The sequence below is a fragment of the Schistocerca gregaria genome, chromosome 5 (assembly GCF_023897955.1).
Source record: "Schistocerca gregaria isolate iqSchGreg1 chromosome 5, iqSchGreg1.2, whole genome shotgun sequence".
Classification (NCBI taxonomy): domain Eukaryota; kingdom Metazoa; phylum Arthropoda; class Insecta; order Orthoptera; family Acrididae; genus Schistocerca; species Schistocerca gregaria.
Window position 1 is genome coordinate 475,033,198 of NC_064924.1, and position 19,264 is coordinate 475,052,461.

The following is a 19,264-nucleotide window of genomic DNA, read 5'->3' on the forward strand; positions in this document are numbered from 1 at the left end:
CGCTGCGATACAACACAGATTTCCGTTTCTCTTGCAGTTGGTCGGTGGTTTGTGCGGAAATAGCAGAACTGTTTGATATCGTCTACCAGTGCGGTATGCCATATTGCCTACAATATTCTAAACAAAGTGATGCATGCAGGCCGAAATCGGCAGGTTGGAATTTCCTGTGCAAATCTGAGGGCTTGGGGCGTTGGAATAAAGGTACTTCACGGTTTCAGTATCTCGGTTCAGCTACCCAGACCGATGTGAAATATGAACGCAGTCTATGTCTTTGCCTGGTGCTATCGGAGTTGCGGCAAGAGGGTTCATTAAATACGTTTTTAAACCGGAATGATAGCGCTTCTGTGAATGTACAGTGTAGCTGAAATGTAGTATTACTAAAGTTTCAGCATTTGATGATGCTGAAGAATCGCATGTTTCGTGCAAGCAAGAACTAGTGTCCGACGAAAGTATTCCAGTGGTGGGAATGCGAGATAGTGTTACTGCGGAAGAAACTGGAGCAGGCCAACATCACCAAGAAAGAAATAAAATCATCTAAGGAAGGAAACAGCGTTCAGCTTGTCGATATTCTTTGCGATCCGAAAACCTGGGCGGATATTATAAATGACAATTTTAGGATAGTAGAAATTAAGGAAGGTCCGTAAGACATTAGCGAAAAAGATGTAACATTTCTTGTGAACGGCGAGACAAGAATATGTTTATCTGTTTTTCATTGTCTCGTTCATTTTTCAAATGACGAAAAAGTTAGGCGAACGCCACTTTTCTATTCTCTAACAAAAACTGCCGTGTACTGATTTTGTTGTGTGCTGGCTCTGTTACAGGAAGTGGTTTAAGGGACTAGCAAATCTTATCAAAAATTCTCTCTAGCCACGAACTATCTCGTAACCATATTACTGAAATGTGCAAATGGAAAGAGCTTTCGCAGATAATTAAAAACTCATAAACAATAGGTCAAGGAAAAGAGGTGAAGTATGATTTTGTTAAGGTTATTTTCCATAGTATGTTTCCTTGTCGAAAGGAATCGTTCATTAAGAGGCGACCAAAAAATGTGAAATCTTGGTAATGGAAATTTCTTAAGGCAAGTAGAGTTAACGGCCAAGTTCGACCCCGTGTTAAATCATCACGTTAATCGTGTGGCTAAGCCTGGAAAGTTAGTTACTTACTTAAGTAAGGGCACACAAAATTAAATCAGTACCATAATTAATGATGAGATTGTATCTATCACGAAAATGGCCTTACTCAGTAACGTATTAAGACACAAGGAGCACTTAAGGTGGTTTTAAGGGTGTTAAATGTGTTTTACAAACCATTAGCTACTGAAGAACACTTTCTTTGGCTATTTGACCAATCTTGCATTGTTGTAGCGGTGCATGTAAAAGCTATTGCTACCTGGTCAGTCGACCTTCACTTGTTTATGAACTTTTACTAACGTGTAGTCGACTGTGGTAAATGGCTCACTGAAACAAAATTTAACAATACATATAAATGGAATTTATTTCTACCACAGCTCTCGTCCACTGCTTGTCTTGGTTGTAAGAATTGGTCAACGAAAGATATAATCAGAAAACCCAGGGCTGAACCAACCACTTTCTGCTTCTTAAAAAATAAAATTTACAATGAAAGGCTCAAGCATTACGGCTGTTGCCAAACCATTAGTAATCTGTGGTTCCCTCAGTATGTATATAGTGCATTGGGTAAATTTGTTTAATACATTACAAAATAGACATATGTGTGCTTGTTGTTAAATTTGGGAGTTAAAAAACATTATATCAGACATTATGATTCCGGAAGTACTATTCGAGGACTATTTTGCAAGCGACATTCAACAGTGAAATTCTTCTTCGTGTCGTAATGTGATGCAGAGGGGACTTTTCCATATGCGAAAACTATTTTGACGGACGTAGAAAGGGCTTTCTGAAAAATTTAGGAAAATATTTAGGTAATTAATATACAGATACGAATAAAATCAATTCAGATTTCGTTTAGTAGAGGTAGAAACGCCTCATAAAAGAGTTAGATTCCTATTTTTGCACTTCTATTTTGTATTGGTTTTAAATACAGGTTCGTTCATTTTGAATGCATAATTTTATATTTTTGGTGCATATTTTCCTTCTTTTAATGAATATTTTCGATATCTTGTGCACATTTTAATGCAAACATACATTATGTGATCAAAAGTATCCGGACGCCCCCAAAGATATACGTTTTTCATATTAGCTGCATTTTGCTGCCATCTACTCCCAGGTACTACATATCAGCGACCTCAGTAGTCATTAGACATCGTGAGAGAGCAGAATGGGACGCTCCGCGGTACTCACGGACTTAGAACATGGTCAGGTGATTAGGTGTCACTGTGTGACATACATCTCCACGCGACATTTCCACACTCCTAAACATCCCTAGGTCCACTGTTTCCGATGTGATAGTGAAGTGGAAATGAGGAGGGACATGTACAGCACAAAAGCGTACAGGCCGACCTCGTCTGTTGACTGACAGAGACCGTCGACAGTTGAAGAGGGTCGTAATGTGTAATAGGCAGACATCTATCCAGACCATCACACAGAATTCCCAAACTGCATCAGGATCCACTGCAAGTACTATGACACTTAGGCGAGAGGTGAGAAAACTTGGATTTCATGGCCGAGTGGCTTCTCATAATCCACACATCACGGCGATAAATACCAAAAGACGCCTCGGTTGGTGTAAGGAGCGTAAACATTGGACGACTGAACAGTGGAAAAACGTTGTGTGGAGTGACGAATCACGATACACAATGTGGCGATCAGAAGGCAGGCTGTGGGTATGGCGAATGCCCGGTGAACGTCATCTGCCAGCGTGTGTAGTGCCAACAGTAAAATTCGGAGGCAGAGGTGTTATGGTATAGTCGTATTTTTCATAGAGGGAGCTTGTGCCCCTTGTTGTTTTGCGTGTCAATATCACAGCACAGGCCCACATTGATGTTATAAGCACCTTCTTGCTTCCCACTGTTGATGAGCAGTTCGGGGATGGCAATTGCATCTTTCAACACGATCGAGCACCTCTACATAATGCACGGCCTGTGGAAGAGTGGTTACACAACAATAACATCCCTGTAATGGACTGGCCTGCACAGAGTCATAACCTCAATCTTATAGAACACCTTTGGGATGTTTTGGAACGCCAACTTTGTGCCAGGCCAACACCCTATTGAATTCCAACATTACCGATAGAGGGTGCCACGAACTTGTAAGTGATTTTCAGCCAGGTGTTCGGTTCAGGCAGGTGTCCGGGCACTTTTGATCACATTGTGTACCACAGGGCGAAACCAATTGGCGCTCCAGCTAGGCGGCAGCACCATCGCGTTTACATTAAAAAAATAAAAAAGGAAAGAAAATGTGGAAATATTATCAAATTTACACTGTCCGGTATTCCAAAAACTCGAGCCTAGCACAAAACAACCCATGTAAGTAATCGCTGAATTAAAATGTGTTTTTACCGACAAGTCCTAAGCCCATGCGAAATCGTGTGTAAACTAGTGCTTAACAAACTGCTTGTTTGTACATAGGTTCAAGGAAACCTCAGTCCATTATTTTCATCAAGCTGTTTGAGCTGTATACACACACACACACACACACACACACACACACACACACACACACAAACACACACTTTCACATACATACACAAAGACACACACATGCGAGCGCGAGTGAGCGCACATGATCAGACTTAGCAGGGCCCCAAAATCCCTTAAAGCGGCCTTGTGGATGTTCCATTTAAAGGCGAACTGACAGCTGAGAGACGCCGCTGAGTTAGATAACCTAAGGCACTTGAGCGGGGGCTTAAAAGCTTCCCTGTTATGTACCAACGGGCTTCTTGTTAAGCTGCAGCTGTCGGCCTGCGAAGTGGTACATTATATTACTTGTTTTATGTTATGATATGTTTCACCCCTCCCCCCCCCCCCCCTCCACATGAACCATGGACCTTGCCGTTGGTGGGGAGGCTTGCGTGCCTCAGCGATACAGATGGCCGTACCGTAGGTGCAACCACAACGGAGGGGTATCTGATGAGAGGCCAGACAAACGTGTGTTTCCTGAAGAGGGGCAGCAGCCTTTTCAGTAGTTGCAGGGGCAACAGTTTGGATGATTGACTGATCTGGCCTTGTAACGCTAACCAAAACGGCCTTGCTGTGCTGGTACTGCAAACGACTGAAAGCACGGGGAAACTACAGCCGTAATTTTTCCCGAGGGCATGCAGCTTTACCGTATGGTAAAATGATGATGGCGTCCTCTTGAGTAAAATATTCCGGAGGTAAAATAGCCCCAATGGGATCTCCGGGTGGGGACTACTCAAGAGGACGTTATTATCAGGAAAAGAAAACTGGCGTTCTACAGATCGGAGCGTGGAATGTCAGATCCATTAATCGGGCAGGTAGGTTAGAAAATTTAAAAAGAGAAATGGGTAGGTTAAAGTTAGATATGGTGGGACTTAGTGAAGTTCGGTGGCAGGAGGAACAAGACTTTTGGTCAGGTGAATACAAAATCAAATAGGGGTAATGAATAAAAAAAAAATAAGAGTGTGGGTAAGCTGCTACAAACAGCATAGTGAACGCATTATTGTGGCCTACTACAGTAGTACAAGTTTATATGCCAACTAGCTCTGCAGATGATGAAGAAATTGATGAAATGTATGATGAGATAAAAGAAATTATTCAGGTAGTGAAGGGAGACGAAAATTTAATAGTATTGGGTGACTGGAATTCGAGAGTAGGAAAAGGGAGAGAACGAAACATAGTAGGTGAATATGGATTGGGGGTAAGAAATGAAAGAGGAAGCCACCTGGTAGAGTTTTGCACCGAGCATAACTTAATCATAGCTAACCCTTGGTTCAAGAATCATGAAAGACGGTTGTACATATGGAAGAAGCCTGGAGATACTGGAAAACATCAGATATATTATATAATGGTAAGACAGAGATTTAGGAACCAGGTTTTAAATTGTAAGACATTTCCATGAGCAGATGTGGACTCTGACCGCAATCTATTGGTTATGAACTGTAGCTAAAAACTGAAGAAACTGCAAAAAGGTGGCAATTTAAGGAGATGGGATCTGGATAAACTGACTAAAGCAGAGGTTGTACGGAGTTTCAGGGAGAGCATAAGGGAACAACTGACAGGAATGGGGGAAAGAAGTAGTAGAAGAATAATGGGTAGCTTTGAGGGATGAAGTAGTGAAGACAGCAGAGGATCAAGTAGGTAAAAAGACAAGGGTTGTAGAAATCCTTGGGTAACAGAAGAAATATTGAATTTAATTGATGAAAGGAGAAAATATAAAAATGCAGTAAATGAAGCAGGCAAAAAGGAATACAACGTCTCGAAAATGCTATCGACAGGAAGTGCAAAATGGCTAAGTAGAGATGGCTAGAGGATTAATGTAAGGATGTAAAGGCTTATCTCACTAGGGGTAAGATAGATACTGCCTACAGGAAAATTAAAGAGACCTTTGGAGAAAAGAGAACCACTTGTCTGAATATCAAGAGCTCAGATGGAAACCCAGTTCTAAGCAAAGAAGGGAAAGCAGGAAGGTGGAAGGAGTATATAGAGGGTCTATACAAGGGCGATGCACTTGAGAACAATGTTATGGAAATGGAAGAGGATGTAGATAAAGATGAAATGGGAGATATGATACTGCGTGAAGAATTTGATAGACCACTGAAAGACCTAATCCGAAACAAGGCCCTGAGATTAGACAACATTTCATTAGAACTACTGGCAGCCTTGGGAGAGCCAGTACTGGCAAAACTCTACCATCTGGTGAGCAAGATGTATGAGGCAGGCGAAATACCCGCAGACTTCAAGAGGAACATAATAATTCCCATCCCAAAGAAAGCAGGTGTTGACAGATGTGAAAATTACCGAACTATTTGTTTAATAAGTCACAGCTGCAAAATACTAACACGAATTCTTTACAGATGAATGGAAAAACTGGTAGAAGCCGACCTCGGGGATGATCCGTTTGGATTCCTTAGAAATATTGGAACACGTGAGGCAATACGGACCTTACGACTTATCTTATAAGAAAGATTAAGGAAAGGCAAACCTACGTTCCTATCATTTGTAGACTTAGAGAAAGGTTTCGACGATGTTGACTGGAATACTCTCTTTCAAATTCTAAAGGTGGCAGGGGTAAAATACAGGGAGCGAAAGGCTATTTACAATTTGTACAGAAACCAGATGGCAGTTATAGGAGTCGAGGGGCATGAAAGGGAAGCAGTGGTTGGAAAGGGAGTGAGACAGGGTTGTAGCCTCTCCCTGATGTTATTCAATCTGTATATTGAGCAAGCAGTAAAGGAACAAAGAAAAATTCGGAGTAGGTATTAAAATCCACGGAGAAGAAACAAAAACTTTGAGGTTCGCCGATGACATTATAATTCTATCAGAGACAGCCAAGGACTTAGAAGAGCAGTTGAATGGAATGGACAGTGTCTTGAAAGGAGGATATAAGATGAACATCAACAAAAGCAAAACGAGGATAATGGAATGTAGTCGAATTAAGTCGGGTGATGCTGAGGGAATTAGATTAGGAAATGAGACACTTAAAGAAGTAAAGGAGTTTTGCTATTTAGGAAGTAAAATAACATGATGGTCGAAGTAGAAAGGATATAAAATGTAGACTGGCAATGGCAAGGAAAGCGTTTCTGAAGAAGAGAAATTTGTTATCATCGAGTATAGATTTAAGTGTCAGGAAGTCGTTTCTGAAAGTATTTGTATGGAGTGTAGTCATGTATGGAAGTGAAACATGGACGATAAATAGTTTGGACAAGAAGAGAATAGAGGCTTCCGAAATGTGGTGCTACAGAAGAATGCTGAAGATTAGATGGGTAGATCACATAACTAATGATGAAGTATTGAATAGAATTGGGGAGAAGAGGAGTTTGTGGCACAACTTGACAAAAAGAAGGTACCGGTTAGTAGGACATGTTCTGAGGCATCAAGTGATCACAAATTTAGCATTGGAGGGCAGCGTGGATGGTAAAAATCGTAGAGGGTGACCAAGAGACGAATACACTAAGCAGATTCAGAAAGATGTAGGTTGCAGTAAGTACAGAGAGATGGAGAAGCTTGCACAGGATAGGGTAGCATGGAGAACTGCATCAAACCAGTCTCAGGACTAAAGACCACAATGACAACACCAGCAACAAGTTTCACACACTTGACTATGTCCTAACAATGGATCTACAAAACGAAAAGTGTAATATGTTCTCGATGGAGATTGAGGGTTAATTTCTCATCCACACGAAGGTAATTAGGGATACAGCATAAACCCGTAATAGATATGAATGTGTAAGGAAACTGGCCGTGGCCATTTCTTTAGGAATTATTCTGGTATTTGCGTGAAGCGATTAAGGGAATTGACTGAAAAATCAAATCCGGATGCTGCAACCACTTGCTATGTCCTTACCTTCTTCTGACAACAGCTAACGTAGCATTGCGGCGTTTTATTCGGAAATGACCATGATTGTGTTACCACTAATGAAATAAATAAGGCTATCTTGTCACTGTTATACGGATGAGGACAGAGCAGTAGATTAAAATGAAATATCGTCGAGCTATTTCTCTGTATCGTTTTACATTACATAACATAAAACCGCCGCCCGTCCTTAACGCAATAAATTGTCACCAAACATTTTGCTCACTTGTAAGTAAAAGACATTGACCTGAAATACAGTGAACAATGCGCAGACCACCTTCAAACGTCACTATTTGTTCTCTGCTATTATATGCTACAAAATTATTGAAATTTCAACCAAACACTAAACCTCATACAAAAAGAGCTAGCTAATGAACAGCAATTAATCATGTGAATTTAGATAGGATTGCTGGGACCATGTTTCCTCATAGTATTGTATACCACATATAACTCTTTAAATGCGATTAATCAGACCCATGCAAGTCCTTATCATTAAGATCCACCATGTCTTCATTACAGATATTTTTCATGTGATAACAAACACAGCAATGGTGTTATAATACCGTTAAAGAGTGAAGAGAATAAACTTGTACAGATGCTAGTAAAGAAACTAACATTTCATAGCTGAACAGATAATATTCAGTAGTTAAACACATTATTTAATGATTATGAAATGAAATTATAGATAAAAAAATTATATAAGGTGCAGTCAAATTAAAACGGGACAGATAGAAAAAATATTAAGTAAACTGTTCATAATTTTAAAAGAAGTCGCCATAATCGTTAACACTGTGAGACAAGATGTTCATTGTCCTCATGGAAGAATGTTTGTGGTTGCCTATGAAACTATGATTGTTCCTAGGCGTGCACCTTATCGTCCGAAGCAAATCGACGGCCACGAAGATGTTTCTTCACGCCACAAAAAATATGGAAATCGCATTGGCCCAGCCACATGCTGCCTAGGTTGTTTCGACTACGCTGCAGAAATTTCGTTTTGAAGCCCTTAGACATCCTCTGTAGTATAGATTCCCCCGCCCCTCCGCTTGCAATTTCCATATTTTTTGCGCCCTGAAGAAAGACATTCGTAGCTGTCGATTTGCTCCAGACGAAGTTACTTACTTTTCTTCCATCCGCATCGCTTTCCTTGTCTGTCCCTTATATAAGTGAAAGCTATGGAATGCGATACACGAGCGCTTCTGGACGCCATATATTCGACACGTCCTTCCTAGGTATCTGGAGGTATGTCGCACCAGATATCTATGCATAGGTAAGTTGTCCTGCTGGAAAATACGATCGTCGTCTGGGTAGAACTCAAGCATGGATTCAGATGGACTGCAATTTTGTTCACGTAGTCCACAGCCACTACCGTGCCTCTTTTACTACCATAGCTTCCATGGATGCTGCGGTGCATTTCCACCACAACGTGGTGGCGCGGTACGTGTTTCGAGTAGCAACGCCCACAGAAATAGTAATTTTCGATTTCGCTTCGTCAGCAGGGGAAGACATAGGAGGTGCCTGCTATGGAACCTAAAGTTCAACAATGTGTACTACAATGTGTGTTTGAAAACACTTCTGGCTGAACTAGAACTGTACTCTGTCATTAGATCTGCCGCTAGACGCTGCCTATTTTGCTTTACAGAATGAGCAAACCTCCTGCCTCCACGTTCTGTGATTAATAGTCGACGTCTAGCACCTTTTCGCATACTCAGAGTCCAACATCATTCAGGCACTTCCTGAAGACACGGCAGTAGGCGCGAACAGTCGACCAGTTTCGCCGTTTGCTAGAAGCTCCTTCCCAGACGACGGACCACACCAATCTGCCCTTTGTCACAACTCACTAATGCCAGTGGATTTCCACATCTGCGTCCTGTATCGCTATTATAATGATTCACAAATCGTTTCTGCTCCTAATGTGTACTCCCTGTACCGAGTCAGCTAGCTACACGGCACCAAGCGGCATTCAGTCTCGCGGTGGGCAGTAGTTATAAAATTTTGCCTCATCATTGTCCTGTAACTGAAAGCATTAGAAGAAAGCCGTGTCCCGAAACAAGCGCATTATGAGTCGACAAGGACTGACATGGTTTATTCTTAACCCCTCGATGATTTCTCGGAAGAAAACATGACAAAACCGTATTCCACATTATGGTTTAAATTAAAATTCAACATCAAATGTCTATAAATTGATATACATTCTCCTGGAAAAACAACATACGATTGTAAGGAGCAGGATGCAAGTCACGAGGCGAACGACGAAACCCGAGGAGAGATTCTCTGCAGTGTACCTGGTGATTATAATTACACTGACGGTGTTCCGAATGTTGCAATGTGCACTGTGTACATCGCAGGACGCTGAAACATCGTACATCTGTTCATTAGTCGCTGCGCTCGCGGAGTATGCTGGAGAAAATAAATAGTTCCACTTTCTGTCACCAGTTGAAAACATGGCGCTGAAAGTAGTCATAATGTGGTGTGGATGCACGGAAAGGCAAGGAATGATCAAACACATTGTTACCAGCGGGTCTGGCGCGTTTATTAGGCTATCATCACAAGTTACATCATCTGTTCCATATGGTCTCCCAATTCAGCAACACGCAGCATCTCAAAACAGAATTTTCGACAGTTGCTCACAGTATATCTAGACCAGTGTAATCAGAGTGATATGTCGCTATACGCTGTCCTTCAGATCAGGAAAAGTCCGGATACATCCCTGCATGAAACGATATTTCAGAAACCCAAAACTAAAAGTTACATGGATTTAGTTCGAGGGTCCTGAAAGGTCACACATTCCTGAAATTGCCTAGAAATGATTTTGTCGTTACTGAAGGTTTCTCGAGGTAAACCATTCACATGGCAAGTGTCATGTGATGTCGCGCAATCTTGTATGAAAAGAGTGGTGTGGACACTGCTGCATTCTTGTGAATCTGGACTCACCTGTTGCACAACAAGGTCCTTATAACGCGTAAATGCCACTGTACACCTAACAGGCTCACACGGCGTCATCTTCTCGAAGAAGACAGTGAATGAAGCACCTTGTGAAGCCGGCCGCGGTGGTCTAGCGGTCCTAGGCGCGCAGTCCGGAACCGCGCGACTGCTACGGTCGCAGGTTCGAATCCTGCCTCGGGCATGGATGTGTGTGACATCCTTAGGTTAGTTAGGTTTAAATAGTTCTAAGTTCTAGGGGACTCATGACCAAAGAAGTTAAGTCCCATAGTGCTCAGAGCCATTTGAACCACCTTGGGAAACCACACCACGGAGTCACATAAGCTGATTGCAGTGGATGTTCCCACACAATATGAGGCAGTTCTGAGAAATCACAGCATCGTGCAGAGTGAAATGTTCCTCTTCCATACAAAGAATGTTCCCTGGTCACATGTCACCCATTTCCATGTGCGCCGAAAATTAAGGGACAAATTCATGGCATTGTAGCTTATCTTCGGGTTTCATTTGTTGCTCATCCTGAATCTTGTAGGGATTCCAATGTAAAATGCGCCGCAAAATCTTTTGAGCTGTTGACCAGTGGAGAGACAATTCCTATGACACAGCTCGAGTGTTGACTCTGGAATTTGAGGCATGAGCTGTACGGTCGGCTATAGGTACAGCAACTCCATCAACAATTACCATGGGATTGGGCCACCTCACCCTCCATGTTGTGCAACCTGATTCACTTGTTTCTTCAGATTCCTTGATCACATTCTTTGGCCTATTTATTTACGCGGGGCTTCTTCGCAGGTGCTGCTGCTGGTGGTATTCACATAAAGCAGCGATGCTGTTACTTTCGTTCTGTTGAAACAATTTTACCAGCTGTGCACAGTCCATCTCAACAGTCATTGCGTTTCATGGGGAAAACTTCAACCTTCTTAACCCTTTACACCTACAGTCAATTCACAAAAGAAATCAACAAGAGTCGCCAAGCGACAAATAGAAAACTGACGGCGGAATAGGCTGACGCACCGGAAAGACTACAGAATGGAAATGCGACTGCCGTGGGTTCCAGTCCCTATGCGAAAGCGTTTTTCTTGTTTTAAAGTTTACGTTATTACAATGCAAATAAACCGAAATAATACTCATTATATTGTAATTATTAATATTCTCATAAAAGTCAGAAAAAGAAATGCAAAAGAAAATTTGGGATTGTACATAACTCTAACGAGAGGATTGTATTTACAACGTCCACGAGGACTCCGTAAATAACTTTCTAACAGGGGATTGTCATTAAATCGTACAGGACTTCCGTTAGTTTCATTCTGATCTTCGACACATGCATCCGAACCATTGATTCACCGATTTTTACGATGAATATCACTCCAGCACGTGTAAGTCATCAACCGGAAAAAATGTATGAAAAAACGTAACTTTATATTCCAAGTTCTCGGATCTGTCTTACAACCCTTTCACTGAAATTTGTTTGCAGTCCCAAATTTTCATTTGTCTTTCCTTTAAATGCCATTTTTGAAAATATTAATAAATACAATATACTGGCATTAGTTCGGTTTATTTGTGGTATAAGTTACAAAAAAATTGAAAATTGTTTCCACATAAGGACTCGGCCCCACAATCCTCGGATTTGCGTTCTGAACTCTCTCTGTTGCGCCAGTTGCTGCCTGGAAACTACGCTAACATAAGTGGCTCATGTCTCGCACGACCCAAGCCAAAAATGCTATATTTTTTTTAAAGCTCGGCGATCTGGAACTTCCATTTCCGTCGTTTTAATTTCTGGCCAGGCTCTGTTTATACCACAAATATGGACGAACGGTAACGGCGACTAGGTGCACTCCCTTTCTCAGCTCTGGCTCAGACTGCACTCATACATTTGCTTGTTTCTCTCGCGCTGCTGCCATTGTTAGTCAAGATTCAAGAATACTGCATTGTTGGCCTCATTGTTGAAACTTCCTGGCAGATTAAAATTGTGTGCCCGACCGAGACTCGAACTTGGGACCGTTGCCTTTCGCGGGCAAGTGCTCTACCATCTGAACTACCGAAGCACGACTCACGCCCGGTCCTCACAGCTTTACTTCTGCCAGTATCTCGTCTCCTACCTTCCAAACTTTACAGAAGCTCTCCTGCGAACCTTGCAGAACTAGCACTCCTGAAAGAAAGGATATAGCGGAGACACGGCTTAGCCACAGCCTGGGGGATGTTTCCAGAATGAGATTTTCGCTCTGCAGCGGAGTGTGCGCTGATATGAAACTTCCTGGCCGCCTCATTGTTGATTGTATGTACATGGGATTGTGCACACTCTGTCTGTTATGGTCTATTGATACACAGCCAAGACGGGTTTAGGAAACATCGTTCTTGTGAAACACAATTTACTCTTTACTGATGAGTGCTATTGACAATGATTTCAAATTGATTCCTTATTTCTAGATTTCCAGAAGGTTTTTGACACTGTACCACACAAGCGGCTTGTAGTCAAATTGCGTGCTTATGGAATATCGTATCAGTTATGTGACTGAATTAGCGATTTCCTGTCAGAGAGGTCACAGTTCGTAGTAACTGACGGAAAGTCATCAAATAAAACAGAGTGATTTCTGGCCTCCCCAAGGTAGTGTCATAGGCCCTCTGCTGTTCTTATCTCTATAGGCAACTTAGGAGACACTCTGAGCAGCCGTCTTCGGTTGTTTGCATATTACTCTGTCGTTTGTCGTCTAGTAAAGTAATCAGATCAAAACAAATTGTAAAACCGTTTAGAAAATACGTCTGTATGCTGCAAAAATTGGAAATTGGCCGTAAAATGCTTAAAGTGTGAGGTCGTCCATGTGAGTGCTGAAAGGATTCCATTAAATTTCGATTACACGATAAATCAGTCAAATCTAAAGGCAATAAATTCAACTAAATACCTAGGAATTATAATTATGAACAACTTAAATTGGAAAGAACGCATAGACAATGTTGTGGGGAAGGCAAACCAAAGATTGCGAGTTATTGACAATACACTTAGGAAATGTAACCGATCTACTAAAGAGACTGCCCACACTACACTTGTCCGTCTTCTTTCAGAGTACTACTGCGCGGTGTGGATCCTTACTAAGTAAAATTAACGGTGTACATCGAGAAAATTCAAAAAACAGCATGTTTTGTATTATCGCGAAATAGAAGAGATAGTGTCACTGACATGATACAGGATTTAGCGTGGACATCATTTAAACAAAGGCATTTTTCGTTGCGGCGGACTCTTCTCACGAAATTTCAATCACCACCTTTCTCCGAATGCGAAAATATTTCGTTGACGTCGACCTACATAGGGAGAAACGATCATCATAATAAAATAAGGGAAATCACAGCTCCAACGGAAAAATATAGGTGATGCCGCGCGCCCTGTTCGAGAGTGGAATAATAGAGAATTATTGCGAAGGTGGTTCGATGAACCTTCTGTCAGGCACTCAAGTGTGCATATAAGACATTTGTTAATGTGGAGAGATAGATTTACGTACTGATATTGAGCTAGGCTTGTTCTAATGAGGGCGTATTCAAGCGAAAAAAAATGTCACTGCCATTATGAAACCGATTACTTCTATAATCAGGTAAAGTACAAATGCTTGTGTTCATTGAGCTATGGAAGTTCATCTGCTGGAAAACAAGGGAACGTCGAATTTCACTTCAAAACCGGTCACTCAAGAACTGAATAGTTTTTCCCCACTTGACTCTGCTCTTTGGAAAGAGAATGTAAGGCAACTAAAAACCAAGATTAATGCTCAACAGTCAACTTTCTTTAAACCATTGGACAAGGACGAAGCAGCAACAATGCGTTATTCTGAGTTTCGAAAATTATTGTACAGAATAAGAAACTGCACGACCATAGTGAACTAAACAAAACTATATCTTTAGGAGCTGCAGATTCATTATTTGATAATTTTTAAAAAAAAAAAAAAAACAAGATAACTTCTGCTATTAAATCTATACAGTTTTCTGCAAATACAGTATCGAGGAGGGCTTCGGTTATGAGTTCTGACGTTGTTTCACAACTTAAAACTGACTGATCGCTGCAGGTGTTTTTCCTACAACTGGCTGATCGACTGGTATTAGCTGGGGCGTGCAGAAATGGCGTTTTCCTCGTTCTCCTTGCGAGTGGAAAACGGAAGAAAATGACTGGTTGTGGTACAAGGTACCCACCGCTACACACCCTACTGAGATTCATTGGAAGAATCCTAAGGAAATGCAATCCGACAACAAAGGAAGTAGGTTACAGTACGCTTGTTCGCCCAATGCTTGAATACTGCTCAGCAGTGTGAGATCCGCACCAGGTAGGGTTGATAGAAGAGATAGAGAAGATACAACGGAGAGCAGCGCGCTTCGTTACAGGATCATTTAGTAATTGCGAAAGCGTTACGGAGATGATAGATAAACTCCAGTGGAAGACTCTGCAGGAGAGACGCTCAGTAGCTCGGTACGGGCTTTTGTTAAAGTTTCGAGAACATACCTTCACCGAAGAGTCAAGCAGTATATTGCTCCCTCCTACGTATATCTCGCGAAGAGACCATGAGGATAAAATCAGAGAGATTAGAGCCCACACAGAAGCATACCGACAATCCTTCTTTCCACGTACAATACGAGACTGGAATAGAAGGGAGAACCGATAGAGGTACTCAGGGTACCCTCCGCCACACACCGTCAGGTGGCTTGCGGAGTATGGATGTAGATGTAGATGTAGATGTATTGATGCTTCTCAGTTGGCCGTTCTTGTAGTAAGGCTTTTGATAATTTCGAAATAAGAGGGGGGTGGTACAGATTACACTACTAACTGGACGCACTGTAGTACAATACATAGTTTTAACGGTTAAAGATCTTACGAACTCCGGAAACATTCCCGTAAAGAAGTTGATTGTCTTAGCAATTGCTGGAGCTCCTACGATGACCGGCGCGGGAAAGAGATTCAAAGTCGTGTTTCGTAAAGACAACAGCTTTCCTAAATTCCTGTCGTACCATTCTGCAATACATCAGCAGTCACTGAGTGGAAAGTTTTTAAGTAATTAAAACAGTCATAAAGGTAGTGAACCAACTTAGACCACATGCTATTCAGAACACTGATGATAAACTAGAACGACAGTCTGGTGATGTACTGCTTCATACTGAAGTTCGTTGACTTTGTAAATTGATACCGGTACCTAAGGAGTTCTCTACTTCTGAGCATTTTGACTTTCAAGAAGGTAAAGCAGTAGTGGAGCTGGAACTTGTAGTAACCTTGCCTCTCTTAGTGTAGATTTTTATTTGATTTTATTTTATATATAATGTTTAAGAATGACTGATCGTATTGATCTTACTTGGTCAGCGATTACGCAGCCGGAATTGCCTGTAATGGTTTACAATTTTACATACACGAGCGCCGCAGCTGCTCGGAGTGTGAAAACAAATGAATACAGCGACCAAACACACAAAAATGCCTTACGTTTGCCGCTATTAATGATTTGATATTACGTGAGCAAAAGGTTTTGAAATGTTGTTAAAATTTTCCGAACCAATATGTCCGAAAAGCTTCGCGTATATGACGTCAATAGCGTGAAATTGTTTAGGTTTGCCCGACATACAAAGTACATTATCGAGAGGGACTGCCAATACAAACACTCACGTAACGAAAAAGTATTGTAAAAAAGTAATTCTTAATAATTGAGAATCCAGAATGAAAAAAAAAAACTCAATTTCGGTTATCTGTTCAATATTTGTCCTCAAGTTAATTCTTTAATAAACCATTCACTGTTTTCAGATTTCGTGAAGAGAACTCGATCAAGTCAGAGTATTTTATTACGTAAGTAAAAAAATTATGCCCGAGCATTCAAGTTTTATGGTATCATTAAAAGACTAAATGTTCGCCAGACTTTTACTCCTGTAATATTATGGAAGAAGACGCCCGCAAGTTATTGCATAAAGTTAAAACTATTAAAATACGGCCACGATCCAGCAATAAACTGTAGTGGCTTGTGGCCGTTAGAAAACTGCAACATATTTGCTTAACAATTCAAGGAGATGAGTTTCTCAGAAAGGAACAAAGTAGGTTAATATTTTAACTATTGAGTTATACTACGAAATTAAGCACAGAGTAATACATTTACAATACATACGTTATCGTTTAACAAGCAGTAAGCGTTAGAGGTGCTGTAACAAAACAAATCTCTTCTTGTACAGCGAGACAAAAGAGTTTGTCAATTTTCTCTCTGGCTGCGTTTCATATGCGTATTACGCCAGAGAGGCTGATAAGTTTATCCAGACCAAACATTTTCATCTGCTGTTGTTTATACACTTTATATGTTGTGGACGCACTGTATTGAGTACCATTTCACACTTCGCCGTATTTTCTCAACACTACAGTTTTCTATTGTATCACCCTGGCACATGTAAGACCGAAACAGGGATAGCACATACTGACTGATTTTCAAAATGATTTCTCTTTAAAATCGATTTCTTCAAGCTAAAAAAGTATTTGCCCTTTTGTTCAAAAACAAAATAATCCTATTTTCGCCCTTGTTGGTCTCAAAGTGGAGGTAATATTCAGCACTACGTATATGTGTGTGGTTTCTTTTAGCATTACGAAATTAAAAAAGAAAAAAGCCAGACTGACTGATGAACATCCGGACAACTGTATTCGAGTGGCAACCACAATACACTTTTTCAGCATTAAAAATCCATCTCATTAAAGTTAAGTCCGATAAAAAAATGTTCTTGCATTTGTAATTTATTAATAATTACCGTTACACTTCGCTTTCCTTCTTATGCACATTTCAGATTCTTCTTCTTACACACATTATAATTAAAATTCATCCCATATTTACTAGACGCATGAGTTTATAGGCAATAAACAAATGTAAGAGTTTTAAAAAGATTTTTTTAATCCTGCCCTAGGTGTTTTTTTTTTTATGTACAGCAGGAACTAAAATCGGTACAGTAGCTCAGAAGCTTCTTAAATTTGCGACTACTGCTTTAAACGATGATTAACTGTTAAACTGAATTTACAGCAGTCTTCGAAAAAGTTGCAGAAATAAATGAAAGCCTCACAACTCACTATTAGTCCATACACTGCACTTACCATGGATAAAAGAATATACAAACAGCACGTTTTGATAACAGGGACATTGTTCTGTGGCCTGTTTCCGTTTAACGCGTCACATACAGTGTATTTTCGAATGGTACAGGTAGAAAAAACAGGAATACAACCATTTTGTAGCCGTTCACGAACGAACAATGTGTTTTTCGTCTGAAGCGATGACTTTATGTCAAACTTATTTCCAGGCATCACACTGCCTCTTCTGCAGCACATTTGCAGTAATGTACAGTGTATCGCATTATTTTTGTCTTAAGCCCTCCATAGTCTCACAAAAGACAGCTTCTTAAGAGGCCATCTGATACTAACAATAGGTCATTTTCGCCCTGTCAGTGCTATTCTGCAGCAAAACTGTGCACTCGACCAGGACATTTGGAAATATCTTTCGATACGTTTAATATTTAATATGTTTTCTTCTAGACGAGTTGCTTCAAGCTGCTCATTAATTGAATTAACAGTGCTTTTACTAACAACACTCTGCTGCTCTACCAACTGAGCTACCCAAGCATGACTCACACCCTGTCCTCACAGCTTTACTTCCGTCAGTACCTCATCTCCTACCTTCCAAACTTTACAGAAGCTTTCCTGTGACCTTTCAGGATTAGCACTCCTGAAAGAAAGGATAATGTGGAGACATGACTTAGCAACAGCCTGGGGGATGTTTTCAGAATGAGATTTTCACTCTGCAGCACAGTATGTGCTGATATGAAACTTTCTAGCAGATTAAAACTGTGTGCTGGACCGAGAGTCGAACTCGACACATTTGCCTTTCGTGGGAAAGTGCTCTACCAGCTGAGCCACCCAAGCATGACTCATTCTCCGTCCTCACAGCTTTACTTCCGCCAATACCTCGTCTCCTACCTTGAAAAATTTTCAGGAGCTATTCAGCGAACCTTGCACGACTAGCACGTGCTGAGTTCAAGTCTCGGTCTGGCACACAGCTTTAATATCCCAGGAAGTTTCATATCAGCACACACTGCACTGCAGATTGAAAATCTCATTATGGTAACACCCCCCAGGCTGTGGCTAAGCCATATCTCCGCAATATCCTTTCTTTCAGACATCCTGAGATCAAGTCTTGGTCTGGAACACAGTTTTAATCTTCCAGGAAGTTTTGTACTTACGGGTTGTATTTATGAAAGTAATATCTGTTGGTGGTTCATGTGGTATCTGCACAAGTAAATTTAATACAACTGTATTTGCTTCTGTATTACTGGGTGTATTGTTTGCTGCCACTGTCAGGAAGCAGTCATTGAACTTCGAGGCTTGTGAATTGGAAGTGTTACCATTCCATCAGAGCAATTTTCTGGAGGCTCCATTTCATTTGGGCCAATTGTTTCTAGTTTGATAATGATCCAAATAGTTTTTTTATTCTTGGAGTGTTTTATTTTTTGAGCACAGCAGATGAGTTTTGTATTTTTAGCGATAAAGTAAAGTATTTCACATTACTGATGGCAATAGAGGTTCAGATGTTGACTATTGCTTGTTATTTGCATTACGTAGAGCCCTTTCTTCCTAGCACAAGGTGATTTAGTCCAAGGAGTTATCCACCACCTTTCCTTGCATCTGTAGGATCCTACGCAGTGCGGTAGGGAACCGCACCGCCACTTCCCAGCAAATTAGGGACACTGTTGCTCCTGGGGTATCGGCGAGGACCATTCGCAACCGTCTCCATGAAGCTGGGCTACGGTCCCGCACACTGTTAGGCCGTCTTCCGCTCACGCCCCAACATCGTGCAGCCCGCCTCCAGTGGTGTCGCGACAGGCGTGAATGGAGGAACGAATTG